Genomic DNA, 25,722 nt, shown 5'->3' with positions numbered 1-25,722 from the left:
TGCTCACAAATAACACTGCAGACTGGGTCCTGTGACCTGGCTGTCACAGACTGTGATTGAGAATTCATTTCAACTGTGTCAGCATAGCCACTCTGTTCCTTCTGGCCCGAGGTTGCACAGAGCTCCTTGTCCTCATACATGCCTCTTCCATCACTGGACCTTAATATTTAAAGTGCGCCCTACACTCTGGATGGACTTGGTTTTCTATACATCATGCCAACCTCTGTGTTAGAGGAAGTGTCTGCCTGTGTATGCCTACCCCTTTATGTGCCTAGGTGTCCATGCATACCACTACCCCATGTCCTGTCAGGGGCCATCCTCTGGACAGGTCCTCACGCCTGCATGTCAGACCACCTGTCTTCAATCCCCAACCCCTCCCCACTGCACAGATGCTGAGCTTATGGGCTTTGCTGATGCATCCAACATTGATGGGGGTTTTGGGGATTGAAACTCAATTCCTTAACCTTGGGAGGCAAGTGCTCTGCCTATCCCTGCAGCTTTGTCTCAGGTGTTTGATGATAACCTAGAGCCTTTCTGAGGATTTATGAAATCAGTTTAATCTTGATGGGTCAGGCAAAGAAGTGCAGACCGACAGGAGCCGGATGTAGATCTCTCCTGAGAGACACAGCCAGAATACAGCAAATACAGAGGCGAATGCCAGCAGCAAACCACTGAACTGAGAATAGGTCCCCTATTGAAGGAATCAGAGAAAGAATTGGAAGAGCTTGAAGGGGCTCGAGACCCCAAAAGTACAACAATGCCAAGCAATCAGAGCTTCCAGGGACTAAGCCACTACCTAAAGACTATACATGGACTGACCCTGGACTCTGACCCCATAGGTAGCAATGAATATCCTAGTAAGAGCACCAGTGGAAGGGGAAGCCCTGGGTCCTGCTAAGACTGAACCCCCAGTGAACTAGTCTATGGGGGGAGGGCGGCAATGGGGGGAGGGTTGGGAGGGGAACACCCATGAGGAAAGGGAGGGGGGAGGGGGATGTTTGCCCGGAAACCGGGAAAGGGAATAACACTCGAAATGTATATAAGAAATACTCAAGTTAATAAAAAAAAAAAAAAGAAACACAGCTTTGTTTTTTTTTATTTTTTTTAACAGTGTACCATCAGTTTGAGGCTAATCATTCAGAATACAATGAAAAAGTGACACCCTGAGTGTAGACATGACGACTTTGAAGCAGGAGGCATAGAAAACATTCAAAACAGAGAACCGAGGAGAGGTAAACATCTTACAGGCTTTGATTTCTAAAAGCCTTAAATCTCTCCATAGCCCAAGAAGCCAGAGCCTTGAAGCCCTTCCCAACCATGTCATGACAGGTCCTATTGTGACCTAATGAGGAGCGACTGTGAGGCGTCCCAGCTAACAGATGTTAAGCTGTTGCCAGGCCTGGATTTCTTTGAGTGCTTTGAGAGGAGGTGTGGAGTGGAGCCCTCTGCGACTTGTTTGTATCTTGTGAGCTGTGTGTGGTTGCATTGGATTTTACTGTACTGTGTATATGTGTATGTATCAGTGTGTGTAAGAGAGTGTGTGCTGACAGATTTGCCTGTGTGTGAGTGTGTGTACACTTTTGCTTGTGTGTTTGTCAGTATATGTAGGAGTGTGTGAGTATACAGGTTTGTTTGTGTGTATGTTTGTATGTGTGTACCACTTCTTTTGTGTGTGTGCGTGTCCCTGTGTGTGTGTGTGTGTGTGTGTGTGTGTCTGTGATGTGCATTTTTCCAGGTTTACTTGTGTGTAAGTATGTGTGTGCCTGTTCCTACGTGAGTGTGTTTTGTATGAATCTGGGTGTTTGTCTGTGTGTGTGCCTGTGTGTGTGTGTGTGTGTGTGTGTGTGTGTGTTTGTGTGTGCACGCACGTGCCCATCCCCTTTTGCCCCTTGTATCTATATTACCTGCACCTCAGTGCAAAAGAGTGTAGAGGCTAGAAGTCACCCTGGCTCCTGTTCCTGAGGCAGGTCCTCAACCTCATTTTCAAGACAGGCTCTCTCACTGGCCTGCAGCTGCCCAAGTACCTGTCTTGGCTCTCCAGTGGCTCCCAGGAATTTGATATGCCAACCCAATAATATCAGATTAAAGGCCTACGTAGACTGCTGGCTGCTTATTTATGGATTGATTTTTTTTCTATGTGTTTAGGAGATAGAATTAGGCCATATATTCTCAAGACCACTGGCTATTTCCTTATTGTGGTTTTGTTTTATTTATTTATTTATTTATTTATTTATTTATTTATTTATTTATTTGTTTATTATGGATTGCTGGATTCATTTTGGTGGTGGTTTTTATGTTCTCACATGCTATATTACTGCTTTGATTATTTACGGTTCTGCAGTCGGATGTTTAACTCTATCTCCATTTTCAATGCCCTGCGGTTTCATCCTTTTTCATTATTCCTGTTTCTCTATTTTGAGTACAAGCAATCATTGGCTTAGACTTGATACAAATTTGCCCTTTGTGACACTTTGACTCTTCGACCTTTGTTTAAGGTTTACTATTCACTGATATTTAACTGCCTTATTCCTTGTGGTTGGTTAATTTTAATTTTCAGTATTTTGCTCTGGAGAGTTGTGGATTTTTGTGGATCACTAGGTCCTGAAATTCAATGGAGTTTTCCCTTAAGTGTTGGCTTTTTACATTTGTTTGTTTTGTCTTATACTCAGTCTTTCTCCTCTCATTTCTTTCATCTGACCTTTTTCTTCAAACAATCCATTCACAGTATTGATCAGCTTTGGCTGCCCAATCCTATTGTAGTATGACGATTTTTATTTTCATCATTACGTTTAGTATTTGTGTGCTCTTGGCTTTCTCTTTTGGGGTTGGTTATTTGGGTGGCTTTTACTTATGATTCTTCATATTTCCCCCTGTTCATAATTTTACTCTATTTTTCTAGTCTAGTCTTTTCTTTGTTATTATTTTTTCTTTTTGTTTCATTTGTTTCTTTTAGGTACCACATGTGTAATTTTAGTTCCTGAATTGCTCCATCTTTTTCATTATTTGATTCCATTTGTTTGTTATTTTTAGGTAGCATTAGTACTGATAAAATGCCTACAGAGACTGAGGAGGAGTTACCACCTTCTAGTCCCGATCCCAGTATCTCTCAGGAGGGAACCTCTCATTCCCAATATAAAGTACTGAAGACTATTGGAAAAGGAAGCCATGCCAAGGTCCTCCTGGCCCACCACCAGCTCACAGGAACCCCAGTGGCGGTCAAAGTTCTCCGAAAGAACAAGCAGTGGTTCCGGCCAGCCATGAGAGAAGCAAACATAATGAGAAAGATCAACCACCCCAACATTGTTTCTCTCTTACAAGTCATTGAAAACAAAACTAGAATATACCTCATAATGGAGCTGGTGGAAGGCCAACAACTCTACCAGTACATCAGAGAGTCAGGGCACATAGAGGAGGATGAGGCCCGGCAAATATTTGAACAGATATTGTCAGCAGTGAGCTACTGCCATGGAAAGGGGATTGTTCACCGAGACCTGAAAGTGGACAATATAATGATTGATAAAAACAAAAAGGTCAAAGTCATCGACTTTGGGCTTAGCACCGAAACACAACCTGGACAAATGCTAAACCAGCACTGCGGTGCGTATTCTTTTGGTTCCCCGGAACGCTTCCTTGGACTTCTGTATGGCGGGATGAAGAATGATATGTGGACAATAGGAGAGGTCTTGTATTATATGGTAGTGGGAAAGCTCCCATTTGATTCTGTGATCATCCAAGAATTACAAAAACAAGTTGTTGCAGGGGTGTATCCTGCCCCCTGTGGGGTTTCAGAAGAACTGGAGAACCTCCTTAGTCAATTACTAACAGTAAATCCAATGTATAGACCAACAGCCAGCGAGGTGATGAAACACGCCTGGTTCAAAGAACATGGGAAGGGGTTCACAGTTCCTTGTGAAGAACTGCTTCCCCTCAGGCCAGACCCTGAAATTTTGGGTGCGATGAAATGCATGGGATTTCAAGCCTCTGTAATAAAATACTCCCTAATAAAAAGAAAGTATAATGAGGAAATGGCAACTTATTGCTTCCTACAACAGCAGGCTCTCCCAGGGTATGGCTGCACAGCCCAGGCACAGCAAGTGCGTCCCATTGCAGCCCCATTTCCTAGCCTTGATACTGCTGCTGCTTTTAGATTACAAAGAAAGAGGAGTGGAAGCCTGCCAGTCCTTGGCACCTTGCAGGTGTCATTCTCCCAAGGTCACATATCTCATTATGGCCAGAAGGTTCATACAAAAGGAGGAAGAAGGTCCACTGTGGCTGGTCGTCTCAGGCCACTACCAATAACACCTACACAGGACCACTATCACAAATGTGCCATGAGTGTCCCATACATTCAAACAACAAGCATCTTCAGTGAGAAGAGTAGCAACAAGGAAATAAAAGAAGATAATCTACTCTCCCACAGAGCCCCATTAGAGGATAAGCCCATCTCCAGCAGGGTCCGGCACAGAGGTTTTAAGGGGTGGACCAGGAATATAGCAAATGCCCTGATAAAGCTTTGTTGCTGCTTGCCAAGGAGAAAGAAACCTCGCCTGGGGCAGAACAGAATCTCACCCCAGAAATGAGCCACAGGGAGAGTCCAGATAACAAGCAGCAGGCACAGCCCAGGTACCTTCGTGCTTTGTCCTTTCTAGTTTGCTCTATGCTGGTCCTTCCTCTGTCTCTGGTTTCCATTTTCCCCACAATTCTTACCTTGTATCTTCTCTAAGTTCTTTTATGAGGTTTCCCCAACACCAAGCCATCTCCCTCTTCTTGATTTCTCCTCTTCCCAGCAGGGACTCAATATGAATTCCCCACTCTACAGAGTTTTCTTGTTGACCCATCCCTTCAGATGGACTCCAGCTCCCCCTTAGGCCAATAGCTCCCACAGGGTGAGGACTAGAGATTCATGGGCTCATGGACTCATCCATGGGCTACTGGTTCTAGCACATGTGGTCATCAATCACAAGTGCTGCAGAACAGAGTCATATGTTTTCAAATGTAACATCCCACTCCATTAAGCCTTAAAATTAATAACAAGGATTGTCACTGAATAAGTATCAACAACCTAGTTTGTTGGTTATTGTTGATGGTCAGAATCCTGCATGCATGCATATTGTTTTGCATACTGATTTTTTCATTCCTAAGACCTAGCAATTGATATATATATATATATATATATATATATATATATATGTAACATTTCTAAATGATTTCTTTCAAAAATCTTAACTGAGAAGTAGAAGAGAAGATTTGATAAAATAATAAGGCAATCAAAGCTCCAAATGGTAATCTAAGTATTCTACCGCATAAGATTTTTGCTTAGAATAAATTGACTTTTTTTCTCTCACAGTGCCATCTTGAAATTCTGTCATGTCCTGAGTATAAACAGGAGGTGATTTCAGACACATGGCCAAGGAAAAGACACCAGCAGAAACTACAGCACCAACAGGAGAAAAAGCAATAGCACCAGCAGCATTAGCAGCAGAAGGAGGAGGAGGAGGAGAAAGAGGAGGAAGAGGAGGATTCCCCAACACCAATCTCCTCCCTCCTCTTGATTTCTCCTCTTCCCAGCAGGGACCCAATATGAATGATGAGTTCCCCACTCTACAGAGTTGTCTTGTTGACCCATCCCTTCAGATGGACTCCATCTCCCTCTTAGGCCAATAGCTCCACAGGGTGAGAACTAGAGGGTCATGGGATCATGGACTCTTCCTTGGGCTACTAATCCATAGAGAAACGGGCCTGTAATACCAGACACTCAAGACACACAGTAGGTAGGGGGATCAGAACTTCAAGGCTAGCCTGGTCTACATCATGAGTTTAAGATCAGCTTGGACAACTTAGTGACACCCTTTTTCTAGAGGTGAGGATGGCTAAGGCTACTAACTCAGTGGTAGAGTACTCGTGGGGAAACAGACTGCTGTCCATTGATACCTCTCCTTCCTTGCTCGGAAATACACAATGGTATTAGAAGAGTCAAAGGTTCCTGGCCTAGCATCCACTATTCTATTTGCTACATCATTAAGGGTGCAGTTTTTGGTATTTTGGTCAGGGATCAAATCTATGAAATAAAACTTAAGCAATACTCTCATTGCTGTCATAGTGGGAGGTGGATGATAAATGCTTGCCCACCTGCATCAGTACAAAGCTGGTTCCTTGGACTCCCTGCAAACACATCACTGCTAACTGTGTGCCTTGTATAGGCTTTTCCAGCACTGTCATAGCTTGAAAACCTTCCCTGCTATGGACCCTTGAGTGGGCATCCTGCCTTTCTCAGTCTCAGAATGGAGCAAAGATCCCCTGCTCACCTCTAGGCTCACAGGTCAGGGACCTCTTCCATCCCATAGTGAACAAGACTGGCACAGCTGCACACACCTTGGAAAAAGAATGTATTGGCAACCCTTAACAAAAAAGATGGTTCTTACTTTCGATTATGGCATTCTATAAAATACGGGTATTTCCTGGTATAATTACACATGTCATTGATTGTGTGTGTGCGTATGTTTTTTGAGGTTGGAGGGGGATAATTCATTTCTCTAAGCCCCTTCCTCAATGCTGGGTGATAAACATTGACTCTCATATAGATTTTAATAATTATACATTTATTTATATATTTTTAAGATTCGTTTATTTTTCCAACTTTTGTAGCTCTTTCTGTGTGTGTGTGTGTGTGTGTGTGTGTGTGTTTGTGTGTGTGTGTGTGTGTGTGTGTAATTAGATATAATACTCAGGGTCAGTAATCCTACCCTTGAGCTACCTTATAACTTTTTATGTTTTAAACAGCTTTATTATGATATCTTTGATATATAAAGCTGATATGTGCTAGAGGTGAGCATCTTGATGTTCTTAAAGACATGTTCTTCCTCAGATACAGAACGCGAGCTGGCTAAAATCCTTGCTACTCCTGCAGATTAACCTTGTCATGCACTGAAGCAATGGGGCACATACTAAGCACACTCCCTGAGCTGCTTCCTAGGTTGGTAGCACTGGCTCCATCCCAGGCACAGCTGGAGTGGGCAGCTGTAAGGTTGAGGACCTGCACTCAGGACACTGGGCCCCAGGAGCACCCCACCTGCAGGTCATCCTGTGTACCTCTGAATGTCACTCCTGGGTTCTCACTGCCTGGCACTTAACCATAGACACCACTGTAGAACTGTCTAAGGCCAGAAGGGCAAAAACATTGTTGTTATAAATTTCTACTATGGAAACATCAAATGTTGTGCTTCTTGAACAGTTTTATGAAATGAACCTGGGAGAAACACAAGAAATATGGCCTGAAGTCTCTTCTGCAACTGCCACTCCAGCATAAGCGTCCACAGGCAGTCAGTCTCCTCTGCACTACCGTCCCCCTTGTTTTGCAACTCATGGATCTCCTTGCTTAGCATATCCACAAGGTGCATTTGCTGTTGCTTCTCCAGCTTCTTCCTGACATCTTATTTTTATGGGTCTGGAGACAGACTCCCCAGAGGACAGCACCTCTTTTCTGATAGTTATGAACTGCAGATCCCTGTGCTCAATAGTGGGGGGCTGCTGCAGGGACTACAACACCAGAATGACTGTTTCTTGGGGCCTCTGCAGTGTGGAAGGTTTTCCTGGTTTGGTCGGTGTGGTCAAAGATGAGAAGGAAGCAAGTTCAGGGAATGAGAGTGCATCTGTCGCCCTTTCCTCTCCTTGTCCCTGTGCTTCCTCTCTGCTTCCTTGTCCAGACAGGCCTTCTATATCTCAGACCACCACTGCTGCTCCTCACTCTTTTTACCCAGCCACCTGTGCAGACTGGGATGCTGCCTTGTTTGCAGAAGGAGGGGGGAGTGGCAAATCCACTGAAATGCCACCAATATCTGGTGTAGTGGACCTGTGGTAGAGGAGGTGGTGGAGGGAGGTCTGTTCATATGGGCTGGGAGACAGTCACAGGGGTGGGCAGCACCTCTGCTGGGGTTTCCCAATGGCCAGGACCACTCTTGGTCAGAGTGGAAGCAGGGGCAACTGACTTGGAGGAAGGGTTCAGGTGCTCCTGGCTGCATGTGCTAGATTCCACTGAGGACCTATGGATCCACATATCACTGTCACACTAGAGACCCTTGCCAGCCTCTACTCAGTGGAGCTCAAGTAGGTAAAACTTCCTGAAGCTCTTCCTTGGAAGGGGTAAGAGGCTGAGAAAAGAAAAGAGGAAGCTATACTACTTCAGGGACTCACCAGAGATATTTGCAAAATTTCATGCATGTTTCTTCCTCACAGAAGAGGTAACAAAAACTGGGGAATGGTTATATAACCAGACCTGACACTGCTTTATGGCTCACTGGCCAAGTAGCCAGCTGTTCCTGTGTCTACAAAGGAATAAAAAGATTTTTTCTATACACTGATGCATGCTGTTTGTGGCATTGTCACTCCTGAAATTTAGCTCCTAACTTCAGGTCTAGGTAGAGGGGTCTGTTCTTGTGAAATGTAAAGAAGTAAACAATCAGATGCTTAAAACTGCATAAAAGGCGTACTTTTTCCTCAGGTATCTGTTTTACAATCTTTTAAAAAGCATTCATGGGGGTTGACACCTCGAAACAAGCTTTGCCATTTCAGGAAAAGTGTGATGGAGGGAAGATTTGTATGGTGGGTTACTGGGAAGACAGGATTGTAAAGGAAATAAATAAATGGTTTTCTAAAAAGCATGTATTTTAAATGCCCTGCTAAAAACTATAATTTTGACACTATGCTTTCAATAAAAAACATTTCACATTTTATTTACTCATTTAAACTAATTCTCATTTTCCCAGATTCATTAATTTAGTATTAATTTACTTGAGTAGCGTAATAAAAATAAAACTGAAAAAATAAAAAGTAAAAATAAAAGCTGAGTCAGGGTCAGAAGAGGATTCACAATACTGCACCTAACAGACTGTGAATATATCTAGTAAACCGTACCATCAGATCTGATCTGTATCATGATCCAGAAGTATTTCTCAGCATCATGCACTCAGTCTCAACTAACTTCTTCCTTGAAAAGCTGAGCAAGAGCTGTGGTAGGAGCTACTACATGGGACTTTTAGGGTCTCACTTTATAAAAATAATTTATGTGTATGAGTGTTTGCCCAGCATGTGTGCACATGAATGCTTGACTGGTGTCCAAAGAACTTAAAAGAAGGTTTCAAATCCCCTGAAATTAGAGTTTTAGGCAGTTGTGAGCTAACACTGGTGTTGTAAAATACTGAACCATCTTTCCAGCCCCAGATTTTGATAACTTTTAGGAGGAGCCATATCTCAATACAGGATTACTATATGTTGGCTAACCTGGCTTGAGTCACTAGCTCTTACCTCTCTGCACCATGGAGGACAATGGCTGGGTAAGACAGGTGGACAGGCAGTGAGAGAGGATGCCTTGATTTGCAACTTCCAGTGTAACCATGGAACTGGTTGTAGTCATGAGTTCTGCTGCCCTAGGAAGAAAATATAAAGAAACAGTGCTCACTGTCATAGAGGAGTCTATGTTCAGAATACTTGTGCTTAGGTTCCTCAGCCTGGTTGCTGTTTGGGGAAATAAACCAGACTTTCAGAAGATTATGTCCTGTCCACATCACTTATGATAATTAATTATAAAACAGGTAAATATATTCTATTCTATAACATAAACATTAAGATATTTAAAGATTTTACAAGCTCTAAGTATATGTGTACATATTTATATAATTATTTAATGAAATGTTCTATACTAATATACATTCTTATGAGTGAACCCAAAATGAGATTCATGTGCTCTAAGAACTAGGGTTATAGTGAATGTGAGTAAACACAAAGAGCTTTTACATCACTTCTTTTTGAATTCAAATTTCAAAATTAAATGCAAACTATCACTTCAGTACACTAAAACTAACCAATTAGTTGACGCGTTTAAGTGACCAATTAGTCATACCTTTCCTGAGAAAGTCCAACCAGACTAAATTCATCCACAATGAGGAGTTGGGCATGGGCACCTAGTTGTCCAACCTGAGCCACCAGAAGGGTGTAGGGAGAAAAGAAAAAAGGCAGGGTCACTGGTTGCTGCCGCTGCGGAGAGCTCATAGGCAGCACCCCACGAGCAAACTTGAGCCTCGGGACCACAGGTAAGACCAACTTTTCTGCTGCAAGAGACCTGCCTGGTGAACTCAGGACACAGAGAGGCAAAAATTCCTCTAGGACAGGGCACTTCCGGGGTTTACCGGGAGTCCCAAACCCGCGGATCCCGGCCCGCAGCAGCTCTCTGCTCCCAAACCCCGTGGGAGAGAGACCTCACTGCCTGGTCAGGTGGGCACACCTGAGGCTGCAGAGCAGAAGAGACCACCAACACTGCTCACCCTTGCCCACATCCCTGGCCCAATAGGAAACTGTTTAAGGCCTCTGGGTTCCCGCAGAGGAGGGCCCAGGTGCAGCACGACCGCTGCGTCTGAGACACGACCAGAACCTGAAGGGACAGACGGGATAAACAGTTCTCTGCACCCAAATCCCGTGGGAGGGAGAGCTAAACCTTCATAGAGGCAGACATTCCTGGGAAACCAGAAGAGACTGCACTCTGCACATATCTCTGACGCCAGAGGAAAACACCAAACTCCATCTGGAACCGTGGTGCACAGAAGCTCCCGGAAAGGGCAGCGCAGATCTTCCTGGTTGCTGCCGCCGCAGAGAGCTCATAAGCAACACCCCACGAGCAAACTTGAGCCCCAGGACCACAGGTAAAACCAACTTTTCTGCTGCAAGTGACCTGCCTGGTGAACTCCAGACAGAGGCCCACAGGAACAGCTGAAGACCTATAGATAGGAAAAACTACACGCCCGAAGGCAGAACACTCTGTCCCCATAACTGGCTGAAAGAAAACAGGAAAACAGGTCTACAGCACTCCTGACACACAGGCTTATAGGACAGTCTAGCCACTGTCAGAAATAGCAGAACAAAGTAACACTAGAGATGATCTGATGGCGAGAGGCAAGCACAGGAACCCAAGCAACAGAAACCAAGACTACATGGCACCATCGGAGCCCAATTCTCCCATCAAAACAAACATGGAATATCCAAACACACCAGAAAAGCAAGATCTAGTTTCAAAATCATATTTGATCATGATGCTGGAGGACTTCAAGAAAGACGTGAAGAACTCCCTTAGAGAAACACAGGAAAACATTAATAAACAAGTAGAAGCCTACAGAGAGGAATCGCAAAAATCCCTGAAAGAATTCCAGGAAAACATAAATAAACAAGTAGAAACCCATAGAGAGGAGTCACAAAAATCCCTGAAAGAATTCTAGGAAAACACAATCAATCAGTTGAAGGAATTAAAAATGGAAATAGACGCAATCAAGAAACAACACATGGAAACAACCCTGGATATAGAAAACCAAAAGAAGAGACAAGGAGCTGTAGATACGAGCTTCACCAACAGAATACAAGAGATGGAAGAGAGAATCTCAGGAGCAGAAGATTCCATAGAAATCATTGACTCAACTGTCAAAGATAATGTAAAGCGGAAAAAGCTACTGGTCCAAAACATTGGTCCAGGACTCAATGAGAAGATCAAACCTAAGGACAATAGGTATAGAAGAGAGTGAAGACTCCCAGCACAAAGGACCAGTAAATATCTTCAACAAAATCATAGAAGAAAACTTCCCTAACCTAAACAAAGAGATACCCATAGGCATACAAGAAGCCTACAGAACTCCAAATGGATTGGACCAGAAAAGAAACACCTCCCGTCACATAATAGTCAAAACACCAAACGCACAAAATAAAGAAAGAATATTAAAAGCAGTAAGGGAAAAAGGTCAAGTAACATATAAAGGCAGACCTATCAGAATCACACCAGACTTTTCACCAGAAACTATGAAAGCCAGAAGATCCTGGACAGATGTCATACAGACCCTAAGAGAACACAAATGTCAGCCCAGGTTACTGTATCCTGCAAAACTCCCACTTAACATAGATGGAGAAACCAAGATATTCCAGGACAAAAACAAATTTACACAATATCTTTCTACAAATCCAGCACTACAAAGGATAAGAAATGGTAAAGCCCAATGTAAGGAGGCAAGCTATACCCTAGAAGAAGCAAGAAACTAATCGTCTTGGCAACAAAACAAAGAGAAGAATAGCACAAAAACATAACCTCATATCCAAATATAAATATAACAGGAAGCAATAATCACTAGTCACTAATATCTCTCAACATCAGTGGCCTCAACTCCCCAATAAAAAGGCATAGATTAACAAACTGGATACGCAACGAGGACCTTGCATTCTGCTGCCTACAGGAAACACACCTCAGAGACAAAGACAGACACTACCTCAGAGTGAAAGGCTGGAAAACAACTTTCCAAGCAAATGGTCAGAAGAAGCAAGCTGGCGTAGCCATTCTAATATCACATACAATCAATTTTCAACTAAAAGTCATCAAAAAAGATAAGGAAGTACACTTCATATTCATCAAAGGAAAAATCCACCAAGATGAACTCTCAATCCTAAATATCTGGGCCCCAAATACAAGGGCACCTACATACGTAAAAGAAACCTTACTAAAGCTCAAAACACACATTGCACCTCACACAATAATAGGAGATTTCAACACCCCCACTCTCATCAATGGACAGATCATGGAAACAGAAATTAAACAGAGACGTAGACAGACTAAGAGAAGTCATGAGCCAAATGGACTTAACAGATATTTATAGAACATTCTATCCTAAAGCAAAAGGATATACCTTCTTCTCAGCTCCTCATGGCACTTCCTCCAAAACTGACCATATAATTGGTCAAAAAACGGGCCTCAAGAGGTACAGAAAGATAGAAATAATACCATGCGTGCTATCGGACCACCACGGCCTAAAACTGGTCTTCAATAACAATAAGGGAAGAATGCCCACATATACGTGGAAATTGAACAATGTTCTACTCAATGATAACCTGGTCAAGGAAGAAATAAAGAAAGAAATTAAAGACTTTTTAGAATTTAATGAAAATGAAGGTACAACATACCCAAACTTATGGGACACAATGAAACCTGTGCTATAGAGGAAACTCATAGTGCTGAGTGCCTGCAGAAAGAAACAGGAAAGAGCATATGTCAGCAGCTTGACAGCACACCTAAAAGCTCTAGAACAAAAAGATGCAAATACACCCAGGAGGAGTAGAAGGCAGGAAATAATCAAGCTCAGAGCTGAAATCAACCAAATAGAAACAAAAAGGACCATAGAAAGAATCATCAGAACCAAAAGTTGGTTCTTTGAGAAAATCAGCAAGATAGATAAACCCTTAGCCAGACTAACGAGAGGACACAGAGAGTGTGTCCAAATTAACAAAATCAGAAATGAAAAGGGAGACATAACTACAGATTCAGAGGAAATTCTAAAAATCATCAGATCTTATTATAAAAGCCTATATTCAACAAAACTTGAAAATCTGCAGGAAATGGACAATTTCCTAGACAGATACAAGGTACCGAAGTTAAATCAGGAACAGATAAACCAGTTAAACTGCCCCATAACGCCTAAGGAAATAGAAGCAGTCATTAAAGGTCTCCCAACCAAAAAGAGCCCAGGTCCAGATGGGTTTAGTGCAGAATTCTATCAGACTTTCATAGAAGACCTCATACCAATATTATCCAAACTATTCCACAAAATTGAAACAGATGGATCACTACCGAATTCCTTCTATGAATCCACAATTACTCTTATACCTAAACCACACAAAGTCCCAACAAAGAAAGAGAACTTCAGACCAATTTCCCTTATGAATATCGACGCAAAAATACTCAATAAAATTCTGGCAAACCGAATCCAAGAGCACATTAAAACAATCATCCACCATGATCAAGTAGGCTTCATCCCAGGCATGCAGGGATGGTTTAATATACGGAAAACCATCAACGTGATCCATTATATAAACAAACTGAAAGAACAAAACCACATGATCATTTCATTAGATGCTGAGAAAGCATTTGACAAAATTCAACACCCCTTCATGATAAAAGTCCTGGAAAGAGTAGGAATTCAAGGCCCATACCTAAACATAGTAAAAGCCATATACAGCAAACCAGTTGCTAACATTAAACTAAATGGAGAGAAACTTGAAGCAATCCCACTAAAATCAGGGACTAGACAAGGCTGCCCACTCTCTCCCTATTTATTCAATATAGTTCTTGAAGTTCTAGCCAGAGCAATCAGACAACAAAAGGAGGTCAAGGGGAAACAGGTCGGAAAAGAAGAAGTCAAAATATCACTATTTGCAGATGATATGATAGTATATTTAAGTGATCCCAAAAGTTCCACCAGAGAACTACTAAAGCTGATAAACAACTTCAGCAAAGTGGCTGGGTATAAAATTAACTCAAATAAATCAGTAGCCTTCCTCTACACAAAAGAGAAACAAGCTGAGAAAGAAATTAGGGAAACATCACACTTCTTAATAGACCCAAATAACAAAGTACCTCGGTGTGACTTTAACCAAGCAAGTAAAAGATTTGTACAATAAGAACTTCAAGACTCTGAAGAAAGAAATTGAAGAAGACCACAGAAGATGGAAAGATCTCCCATGCTCACGGATTGGCAGGATTAATATAGTAAAAATTGCCATTTTACCAAAAGCGATCTACAGATTCAATGCAAACCCCATCAAAATACCAATACAATTCTTCAAAGAGTTAGACAGAACAATTTGCAAATTCATCTGGAATAACAAAAAACCCAGGATAGCTAAAGCTATCCTCAACAATAAAAGGACTTCAGGGGGAATCACTATCCCTGAACTCAAGCAGTATTACAGAGCAATAGTGATAAAAACTGCATGGTATTGGTACAGAGACAGACAGATACACCAATGGAACAGATTTGAAGACCCAGAAAAAAACCCACACACCTATGGGCACTTGATTTTTGACAAGGGAGCCAAAACCGTCAAATGGAAAAAAGATAGCATTTCCAGCAAATGGTGCTGGTTCAACTGGAGGTCAACATGTAGAAGAATGCAGATCGATCCATGCGTATCACCCTGTACAAAGCTTAAGTCCAAGTGGATCAAGGACCTCCATATCAAACCAGATACACTCAAACTAATAGAAGAAGAACTAGGGAAGCATCTGGAACACATGGGCACTGGAAAAAATTTCCTGAACAAAACACCAATGGCTTATGTTCTAAGATCAAGAATCGACAAATGGGATCTCATAAAACTGCAAAGCTTCTGTAAGGCAAAGGACACTGTGGTTAGGACAAAACGGCAACCAACAGATTGGGAAAAGATCTTTACCATTCCTACAACAGATAGAGGCCTTATATCCAAAATATACAAAGAACTCAAGAAATTAGACCGCAGGGAGACAAATAACCCTATTAAAAATGGGGTTCAGAGCTAAACAAAGAATTCACAGTTGAGGAATGCCGAATGGCTGAGAAACACCTAAAGAAATGTTCAACATTTTAGTCATAAGGGAAATGCAAATCAAAACAACCCCGAGATTTCACCTCACACCAGTGAGAATGGCTAAGATCAAAATCTCAGGTGACAGCAGATGCTGGCGAGGATGTGGAGAAAGAGGAACACTCCTCCATTGTTGGTGGGATTGCAGACTGGTAAAACCATTCTGGAAATCAGTCTGGAGGTTCCTCAGAAAATTGGACATTGAACTGCCTGAGGATCCAGCTATACCTCTCTTGGGCATATACCCCAAAAATGCCCCAACATATAAAAAAGACACGTGCTCCACTATGTTCATCGCAGCCTTTATTTATAATAGCCAGAAGCTGGAAAGAACCCAGATGCCCTTCAACAGAGGAATGGATACAGAAACGTGGTACATCTACACAATGGAATATCACTCAGCTATCAAAAACAATGACTTTATGAAATTCGTAGGCAAACGGGTGTAACTGGAAAATATCATCCTGAGTGAGGTAACCCAATCACAGAAAAACACACATGGTATGCACTCACTGATAAGTGGCTATTAGCCCAAATGCTTGAATTACCCTAGATGCCTAGAACAAATGAAACTCAAGACAGATGATCAAAATGTGAATGCTTCACTCCTTCTTTAAAGGGGAACAAGAATACACTTGACAGGGAATAGAGAGACAAAGATTAAAACAGACACAGAAGGAACACCCATTCAGAGCCTGCCCCACATGTGGCCCATACATATACAGCCATCCAATTAGACAAGATGGATGAAGCAAAGAAGTGCAGACTGACAGGAGCCGGATGTAGATCGCTCCTGAGAGACACAGCCAGAATACAGCAAACACAGAGGCGAATGCCAGCAGCAAACCACTGAACTGAGTATAGGACCCCCGTTGAAGGAATCAGAGAAAGAATTGGAATAGCTTTAAGTGGCTCTAGACCCCATATGAACAACAATGCCAAGCAACTAGAGCTTCCAGGGACTAAGCCACTACCTAAATACTATACATGGACTGACCCTGGACTCTGACCTCATAGGTAGCAATGAATATCCTAGTAAGAGCACCAGTGGAAGGGGAAGCCCTGGGTCCTGCTAAGACTGAACGCCCAGTGAAGTAGATTGTTGGGGGAGGGTGGCAATGTGGGGAGGATGGGGAGGGGAACACCAATAAAGAAGGGGAGGAGGGAGGGGGATGTTTGCCCAGAAACCGGGAAAGGGAATAACACTCGAAATGTAAATAAGGAATACTCAAGTTAATAAAAAAAAAACAGTGGGGAAAAAAGGCAGCACCAATGCACAGCAGCATTCCTCACACCACACAGTCAGTGCACAGCAGCATCCCTCACACCACACAGTCAGTACACAGCAGCATTCCTCACACCACACAGTCAGTGCACAGCAGCATTCCTCACACCACACAGTCAGTGCACAGCAGCATTCCTCACACCACACAGTCAGTGCACAGCAGCATTCCTCACACCACACAGTCAGTGCACAGCAGCATTCCTCACACCACACAGTCAGTGCACAGCAGCATTCCTCACACCATATTCAATGAACTGCAGTTTTCTTCACACCACACAGCATCCACAGCCATGAGCATCTGCACACTTTTTCACAAAGCTCGAGTGCAGAATGCCCTTCACTGATTCCTTTAAAACAAATACTGGCCACATCTGCAACACTGCCTTGGACAACGACTTAACATACATTTCCAGTTTATACCGGCCAGCACCCTATGCAAAAACAAGGTCAGAACAGCACAATGTAATCACACAGCAGGAAATGAGCAAAATCCTACCCACATATACCCTGGAATCTTGACTAGTTAGTAAAATTTCTATTTTATGGTTCCAAACTTCTAAGAAAAATACTCCTGTAAAATGGACAATTGGGTCAGAAAATGCCTATGGACTTGGAATACTCAAAATGATTATTTATAAAGTCTAAAACAGCTACAAATCTAAAGGAATGAGAAACATAACAAGTGACCAGCCCTTACCCACATCAGGACAGAAAACCAGCTTGGTACTAAATAATCCAGCATCTGCCTTCTCTATCTTCCATTTAAACATAATTTATAAATTTTAAAACAAGAAATTAACTTCTTGGAGGAAGCAGTTAACAGCATTTTGTAAGGAACTATTATCCAGAAAGTACTCTACTGGAATTCATACCCTGGAGCTGAACAGTCAAATGCACTTACAATAGCATTCTATGGAAAGCTAATGAAATGTTTGAGAAAAAACTTAGGTATGGTATATAATTTCAGGATCATCAATATTCTGCTTAGAGATCATAATATAACAACAAAAGAGTTTTGGATCACATAGGGAAATATTATACAATGCAGTCATGTGCATGAAGCCTTACCCGGACATTACTGGAATTAGCACAACATTATGTGTATACTTTTGTACTAACAATAAAAATAACTTACCATAATAACTGTGAGATAGTATATCATATAATAATGTATCATAAAAAGTGACTTCAAGAAATGAAGAAAAATTTCTAAAGAAGGAATCAAGAAGATGTTATTTTATATGCACACCATCTGTATTTCCACCCAGTAGTTAACATTTTAGTTTACCTTTTTCATTGGTGAGACTGGTCCATTTTCTCCCCTGCAGTAGGGAGTAGGGACAAGGCAGCAGTCATCAAGTATGCAGTGTGTTACTGTTTCATAGGCATACAACCTGTGTTTTATTTACATATATATATATGGATGTATGTAATAAAATTATGAATAAAATAATAAATTACATTGTACATTAGTATATAAATAGAAATTATATATTATAAAAGAGAATTGTCTTATATAGGGTTCTTTAGAGTCACAGAACTTATGGGTAATCTCTGTACAGAGAGACAATTTGTTGATGACTTGCAGTCTGTAGTCCAACTCCCCAACCATGATCAGCAGCAGGTATGAATGGGAGTCCAAGGATCTAGCAGTGGCTCAGTCCCACAAGGCAGGCAGACAGGCAGGTGAAAAAGAGAGACTCTTCCTTCTTCCAATGTCCTCATGTAAATCCCCAGCAGAAGGTGTGTCCCAGGTTAAAGGTGCATACAACCACAGCTGGATCTGGGACTTGCTTTGTCCCAGGTGACCTTGAACTCAGAGACCTCCTTGCCTTAAGCTCCTGAGATTCCTAGCCACTTTGCCTCATGATCTCCATGCCAAGATGCAGTTCAGAAACTTGTATCTCCCAGCCTCAACATCAGGATCAAAGGTGAGCTTTACAATTCTGGGTTGTAGTTCATTCCACTTATAGTCAAGTTCACAACCAGGAATAGCCACTACGAGTATATACGATGTGTCATTATACATGCACAATATATATACATATATATATATATATACATATAAATTTGAAAACACCACAACATTTTATTAGTATATATTAACCGAGTAAAGTGACAGATGTGGCATTTGTCTGCACATCATGCATGAGTGGGAGAAGAAATTATAAGCCCTTGCATCAAATGAGGAGCTGCAGTTAACAGCAGCTGATAGAAATTCATTCTTCCTTGGGGGAAGGCCATTGGTACGACTCCCATTGAACAGCTGTACACACAGTATGCAAGCCTGACCAGGTCTAACAGGGCTTAATGAGATACAAAAAATGTGTTTATGTGTATTTCTGTACACACACACACACACACACACACACACACACACACACACACACACACAGAGGGGTGGTTTAGTGGTGCTGACTTTTAACCCAGGATCTGATTCAGGTGGACCTCTGTGAGTTCTAGACTAATCTGATTTACACAGCCAGTCCCAAACTAACCAGGGCTATAGAGTCAAAAGGGGGATTCTGAGAGGAATCTTTTAGAATTTGGAGGAGAGAAGTTAGGGTTGATAAGACCATATTTTACTGTATAGATGTATGGAAATTTAAATAAGTGAGAAAATACATGAAGTAACTGAGAGGAAAAAAGTACACTCAATAATGGCAACTTTTTGAACTGACTTTTGTCCAGTTACTTGGCAAAGCAGAAATAAATATGCCTTTAACTGATTTCATCTATGGCAATGCCACTTTCCTTGAGTCAAAACACTTAACATAGATGATTGGAAATGACCTTGAAATCACAGTTACCCTCAGCATCCATGGGCTACATTGAAAATTTATAGTTCTGATTAAGAAGCTGGAAGATATTTCATAACTTTGTATTATCCACTGCGGATTATTTTATAGATCTATAGAATTCCACAACTCAGCTGTTAATTCATTCAATTCTCCCAGTAAACATCCATGATACAGTAATGATGCCCTAATCTCTTTGAACAGGTGCTCTGGTGCAGAGTTTGCCTGAGATAGCCCAACAGCTGCATCCTCTCTTGTCTCCTTCTAGAGAGCTTCATGACTCTGCTGAACAGAATATAAAGTTGGTTATTTGTTTGGATTTTACTTGGGATTTTTGTTTTTAGCCTTTTCCCTGATATCTTTCCATGATATATATTCTATTTTTCTAACTTTGATTTTAGTTCATTTCAAGCACATTATGCTACATGCAATTTTAAAATAACCCAGCACTAAGTCTGGCTAAACACAGGCATCAGAGTTTCACGCAGCCTGCAGGGCTACTTCTATGCACTTGTTACTCTGCATCCTAAGGCTCGATTGCTAAGCCGATTGTGAACCAGTTTAACATAAAATACCTTGACTACTCAAGATGAAATTGCTCTTTGTTTGAGCATGTGAAAAGATAGTCTTTTTATGAGCCAAATTTAATAATAACCAATCCTAAGTCTTTGCTCATGCCTTGTGAAGGATGGCATAAGGAATCTTTACCTTTCTTGTTTGGTTCTCTAGAATTTTCTAGTTCTTCAGGGTGGCTCCCTCTGCCCTTTCTGATCCAGAGAACTCTGGAAGGAGTCCAGGGCCTAATTACTTTTCCTATAAGCAGAAACATAAGGTCTTTCTCCCAAACTAGCATGTCCTTTAGCCAGTAACCAGAAAGATTTTTAGCTTGACATCTTTCCCAGAAAAATAGTAAAATAACCAGAAAATTCAAAATCACACACATTTTGAAAATTAAATTCTCAACAAAGTAACTAAACCAAACAAGCACAGTAGAAACCTTTCTTTCCGGCCTTTTCTAATCTGCCAGGCCAGGATATTGAACCCACTTTTGAGAGAACAGGAGCATCCTGTGAGACACTGAGACTTTCCTAGAGGATTTTATCCTCATCCAATCTCTGTTGTCTGCTTTGCAGGTTGTAGTTTTTCTGTTAGTTCAGCTTCTCCCTGCACAGCAGGAGCTCCCAGATAATCTTGGCCCATTTTCCCTGAGTTAGCTCTGAACCTCAGGAGGAATTCCCCAGGTGACTGAGGCCAAAATTGTGTCCTCTTCTATCCAATTAAACCAAATTAGCAACAACTAAACCAAACTTTATTAAAAGCAGGCACCCTTTACTTTCCCTCTCTGCCTGGAGCCATTCATTATACTGATTCTTTTTACAGGAGGAGAACTCAGAGCCTGATTTGGGTCTGTCTATCCATGTGTTTAGATTCCCATGTGCTGGAGTCCCTTGACTCATCTCTGCTCATTCAGGAATCTAATTCTCTCATCCCTAGGACAAGAATCCTAACTCCCTAGTGGATTGTTGACTACCACACTCGACGTCATCTATTGCATGTAGTTTTAAATTAAACCCATGCTAATTCATTCTATGCTCTGGTATCAGTGGTTAGGTTCACCCTACATGGCTAGTTCTATGCAGCCATCTTGTCTTGGTTCCTGCTGTTAGTCTGCTACTTTAACCAAACAAATTTTAACTGAAGTGCCTGGAGTGCTGTTGCATTTCTCATCCCACCCACACCCTCTGGCTGGCCTGCAGAAGGCTGGGTAAAGTTCCTCTCACAGGACTTGCCTTAGTCATTTGAAATGAAAATACCAGAGGTTTATACTAACCAGATTTACATGGGTAAATCTCCAAACCAAAAACGCCCATGCAAGGAACAGAAAACTCAATAATATAACGACAAAATGTGCGATTAGATTGGACAAATACACCTCTACACCACTCTATTGCCCATTATGAAATCTCTAGCTACTTGTGGCTCCTCCAGGCCACAGGGGTCTGCTCCTTTTTCAACCTCTTCCTCCTCCATCTACTTCTTGCCCACATCCTCCATCTCTATTTTTCTTTCTCTCCCTTTTCCAATGCATTCTGCTCTACCTTTTCCTTCCATTGTCCAATCAGAGGAAGTAACCTTTATTTGGCTAATTACTATTTCACCTGACATCATCTGAATATGTGATCTATTGCACTACAGGTCCACCCTGTTGGGAAAGCAAAAATACAAAGAGCAATCCACAAGACATTTTGCTCATTTTGAGTTAACACATATAGTAATTTCACTACATCTTTTTCATCATTTTTATTCTATTCTTATTAAGTTATTTATAGGGAATATTTGTAGTTTTTAACTACAATGCTTACACATAGTAAGGAGGAGTTACAACACCCTAGACCTGAGCAGAATCTCTGAGGAGGTATACTTCCACTGTCAATACAAAGACTTAAGGACCATGGGACACAGGAGCAACGCCAAGGTCCCAATACCACACCATCAGCTCCCTGGCAGCCCCATGACCATCAAACTGCTTCTAAAGAAGCAATGGTGCCAGCCACTCATGACCAAGGCAGAGACAATGATGATGGTCGAACACCTGAACAGCATCTTATTTCCCCATTAAGAGCTCATTGAAGGACAACAGTTTTATGAAAACACCAGAAAATGGGGGTAAGGTAGAGGAGGATAAAGTCAGGCAAATATTTAGGCAAATTAGAGCAACTGTGAGCTAATGCCATGAGCATGGTATAGTACACAGGGAACTCAAACCATATAAGATTATGTTGGACATAAATGGATAAGTTAAAATCGTAGACTTTCTTTCGCATTAGAACACAAGTTGAACCAGGGCAATGCTGAACTGGCACTGTGGTGCTTTGTCTTTTGGAACTCCTCAACTCTTGCCCAGCAAACTTTATGATAGTCCACAAAATGACATTTGGACCTTAGTTTTACATGGTACTTATTAAGTTAAGATCTTTACTCTGTATTCATACTAGATTTGAAAAGACTTGTTGTGGCAATTGTATTCTGCCACCTGTTGGGTGTTAGAAGAGATGGATAACCTGCTTAGCCTCTTAATGATACTCAACATGAAATATAGGATGACAGTCACTGATGTGATGATGTACCGCTGGTTAAAGGAAGACCGGAAGGCTTTCTCAAATCCCTATGAGGACTGAGCTCCATCACACAGGACCCTGTAATTGTGGACGACATGGAACACATTGAGTCCAGAGCCTAAGATATTACAATGTATAATCAACCCATGGGATCATGTTGCTTACTGTCCTGGCAAGTTCTCCAGGTGCAAGGCTGAACAACAGAGGCTCACACATTGAGTTCAGTTATTCCCTACCCTTGATGATAATGATTCATTCCCTTTGGGCTCAAGGAAAAGTGGAAGCTACCCCACCCTAAGCACACTGGTCTCATCATCCTCCAATGGCTTTCTGTTTCCCTGCGGCCATAAACTGGTCCATGATTAGGCATAAGAGCCCCTGGTGCTGCCCTTCTCTCTTCAGGCCACTCGAGATGACACCCACACTGGAGAAACATGCATCCATGCCTCCAGTGTCGCCTGAATACACTAAATAATCAGCCTCACTGAGAAGAACAATGGCAATAAGAACACAGAAGCCAATCTACTCTCCTGGTATGCCTCAGTAGGGAGAAAGTCTGTCCTCAGCTAGTGCCAGCCCAGAGGTTATAGGGACAGACCAAGCAAAAGTGGTGTTCCTGACACAATGAGGTCCATTGTCAATGGAGGTCCTGGGACAGTGGATGTGCTTCAACAGTTGAGGTCCTCAGAATATAGAGTAGAAGCTATGGAGGTCCCAGGACAGGGGAAGTGCCATATCAATGGTGCTTCGACAACTGTGGAGGTGCTGCAACAGTCGAGTTCCTTCAAATTGGAAGACTTGTGACAGTGGAGTGGCTGAGTTTTTGGAGGTACTGCAAGAGTGGAGGTACTGTGACAGTTGAGGTGCTTCATCAGTTGAGGTCCTGTAACAGTGGAGTTCCTAAGACATTTCAGGTCCTTTGACAGTGGAGTAGCAGCTGGGACCGTGGATATGCTGCTACAGTGGAGGTCTTGAAAAACTTCAATTGATGCACGAGTCAGGATCTTTGACCTAGGAGGTGATGGGACAGTACAGGTGTAGGAGAGCCAGTAGAGGTGTGGCGACAATAGAAATGCTATAATAGTGAAAGCCTTGCAGCACTAGAGGTCCTGTGATAGTGGAAGTGCTTCGACAGTAGACGTACTGTGACAGAGGAGGTCCTGCCAATTCTAGTTTCAGAGGAAATAGATGTCCTGAAAAGTGGAGGTCGTTCAATAGTGGGCTTCATGTGACAGTTGAGGTGTTACCACAGTGAAAGTCCAACATCAGTGGGTGGACACGCTGTGCCAGTTGAGGTAATGGAACTTGGATTTCCTGAGTTATTGGAGGTCCTGTGACTGTGGGGTCCTGGGAGAGTAGAGGTGCTGAGACACTGCTCTGTGACATTGGATGACCTTGTGACAGTTTAGGTGCAGTGACAATGAAAGTCCAGTAACAGTACACATACTGTGACAGTAGATGTCCTGAAAATTGAGGGTCCTGAAAATGCAGCCGCTGTTAGTGAGAAGGTCCTATGACACTGGAGGTCCAGTGATAGTGGAGGTACTGGGACAGAAGCCACACTGGAACAGTGGATGTCCTGCTACAGTGCACATCAAAGTGCTTGTAACGATGATGATTTTTGACCACTCTAACTTCATTTCACTACGCAAGTAATTGAGTCTGAGACAAGATAATACCTTGTCATGGTGCTACTTGAATGCCACTAGTTTTACAGTTAAGTCTGAAGGTCTAGGCTGTGACAGAGGAGGTCCTTTGACAGTGATGGCCCTGCAAAATTGGACATCCTACAACACTGGAGCTCCTGCAACAGTGGAGTTCTTGAGACTCTAGATTTACATTGACATCGCAGGTCCTGCAGCAGTGGAATTTCTCTGCTAGCTGAGGTCCTGCAACATACTAGTTGCTGAGAGAATCAATTTTCTGCAACAGTGAAGGTCCTACAATAGTTCAGGTCCTGAAAAGTTGAGACTCTGTGAGAGTAGAAGTACAGGGAAAGTGTATGTCCTGTGCCAGGAGAGGCCCTGCAATTTGGAGGCCCTGAGAATGTGGAGTTGATTTGACAACAGAGTTTCTACCACACTGGTGTTCCTGTGACAGTGTCCAACAAAGTCCTTGTATTAGAGAAGAAATAATGCCAGCCAGCAATGACCATGGAAGTGATGATGATGGTTGATCACCCCAACATCATCTCGATTCTTCAAGTAATTTAGACCAAAACAATACATCTATTCATGGAGCTGGTTGAAGGGCAACAGCTTTACAAATACACCCAAAAGTATGGCTACCTAGAGCAAGGCAAGGCCAGCAAAATATTGTGTAAATAATAGCTGTGATGAGCTACTGCTTTGGGCACACAATATTTCACAGGCACCTAAAGCCAAAGAATATTGTGTTGTACATCAATGGGAAAGTCAAAATTACCAACTTTGGCCTTAGTATCCCATTCCAATCAGGGTAAATGATGAACCAGCACTGCAGTACTTATACTTTTTGTGTTCCTGAACTCTTCTTTGGCAAATTTTATGACGTTCCAAAGAACTAAATTTGACGCTTAGGTGGAGTTTTATATTTCATGGCAGTCAGAAAGTTTCCATTTGACTCTCTCTTCATTCTAGAGTTGAGAAGACAGGTTGTAGCAGGAGTGTGTGGTGCCTCTGGTGTGGTGTCAGAAGGACCTACTTAGCCTCCTAATGACAGTCAACCCTAGATATAGGCCAAAAGTCACTGTGGTCATGATGCAACCCTAGTTCAACTAAGGCTAGACGCAGTTCCCAAATCCCTATGAGCAACTGATCCCCCTCAGGCCAGACTCTGTAAGTATAAGAGCAATGGAATATATAGGATTCCAAGTGCTGGAAACTAAGGACACTTCAACTGAACAAAATTATAACCAGACCATGGCATCCTACTTCCTTCTGCAAAGGCAGGAAGTTCACAGGCAAGACAGCACAAAATAGGCTTGGACAGTCAGCACAGTGGAGGTGTGGGGAAAAAGCAGGTGCTAAGACAGTGGATGTCCTGCTACAGTGGCCTCCAAGTCCTTAAGAGGAAGAAGCACTTATGCCATCCAATAATGACCACGGCAATGATGACAATT

The 25,722-nt window shown here is 42.3% G+C and overlaps 1 pseudogene across 2 annotated transcripts in view; it reads left to right on the top strand.

The window, feature by feature from the left end:
- Window positions 1-1,425: 1,425 nt before the first annotated feature.
- LOC148007162 (sperm motility kinase Y pseudogene) overlaps window positions 1,426-25,722 on the top strand; it is a 47,682-nt pseudogene continuing 23,385 nt past the window's right edge. Inside the window, exon 1 of one of the 2 annotated variants that reach the window (XR_015646224.1) lies at window positions 1,426-4,623. The product of XR_015646224.1 is annotated as a sperm motility kinase Y pseudogene, transcript variant X1 (transcript). The remainder of the gene's footprint in view (window positions 4,624-25,722) is intronic. The other variant, XR_015646225.1, reaches the window with a different exon arrangement.

This window comes from Rattus norvegicus, chromosome 1, assembly GCF_021556685.1.
Source record: "Rattus norvegicus strain SHRSP/BbbUtx chromosome 1, alternate assembly SHRSP_T2T, whole genome shotgun sequence".
NCBI classification, from domain to species: domain Eukaryota; kingdom Metazoa; phylum Chordata; class Mammalia; order Rodentia; family Muridae; genus Rattus; species Rattus norvegicus.
Note: the sequence above shows the minus strand (reverse complement) of the source record. Positions and strands in the feature narration are given on the sequence as shown.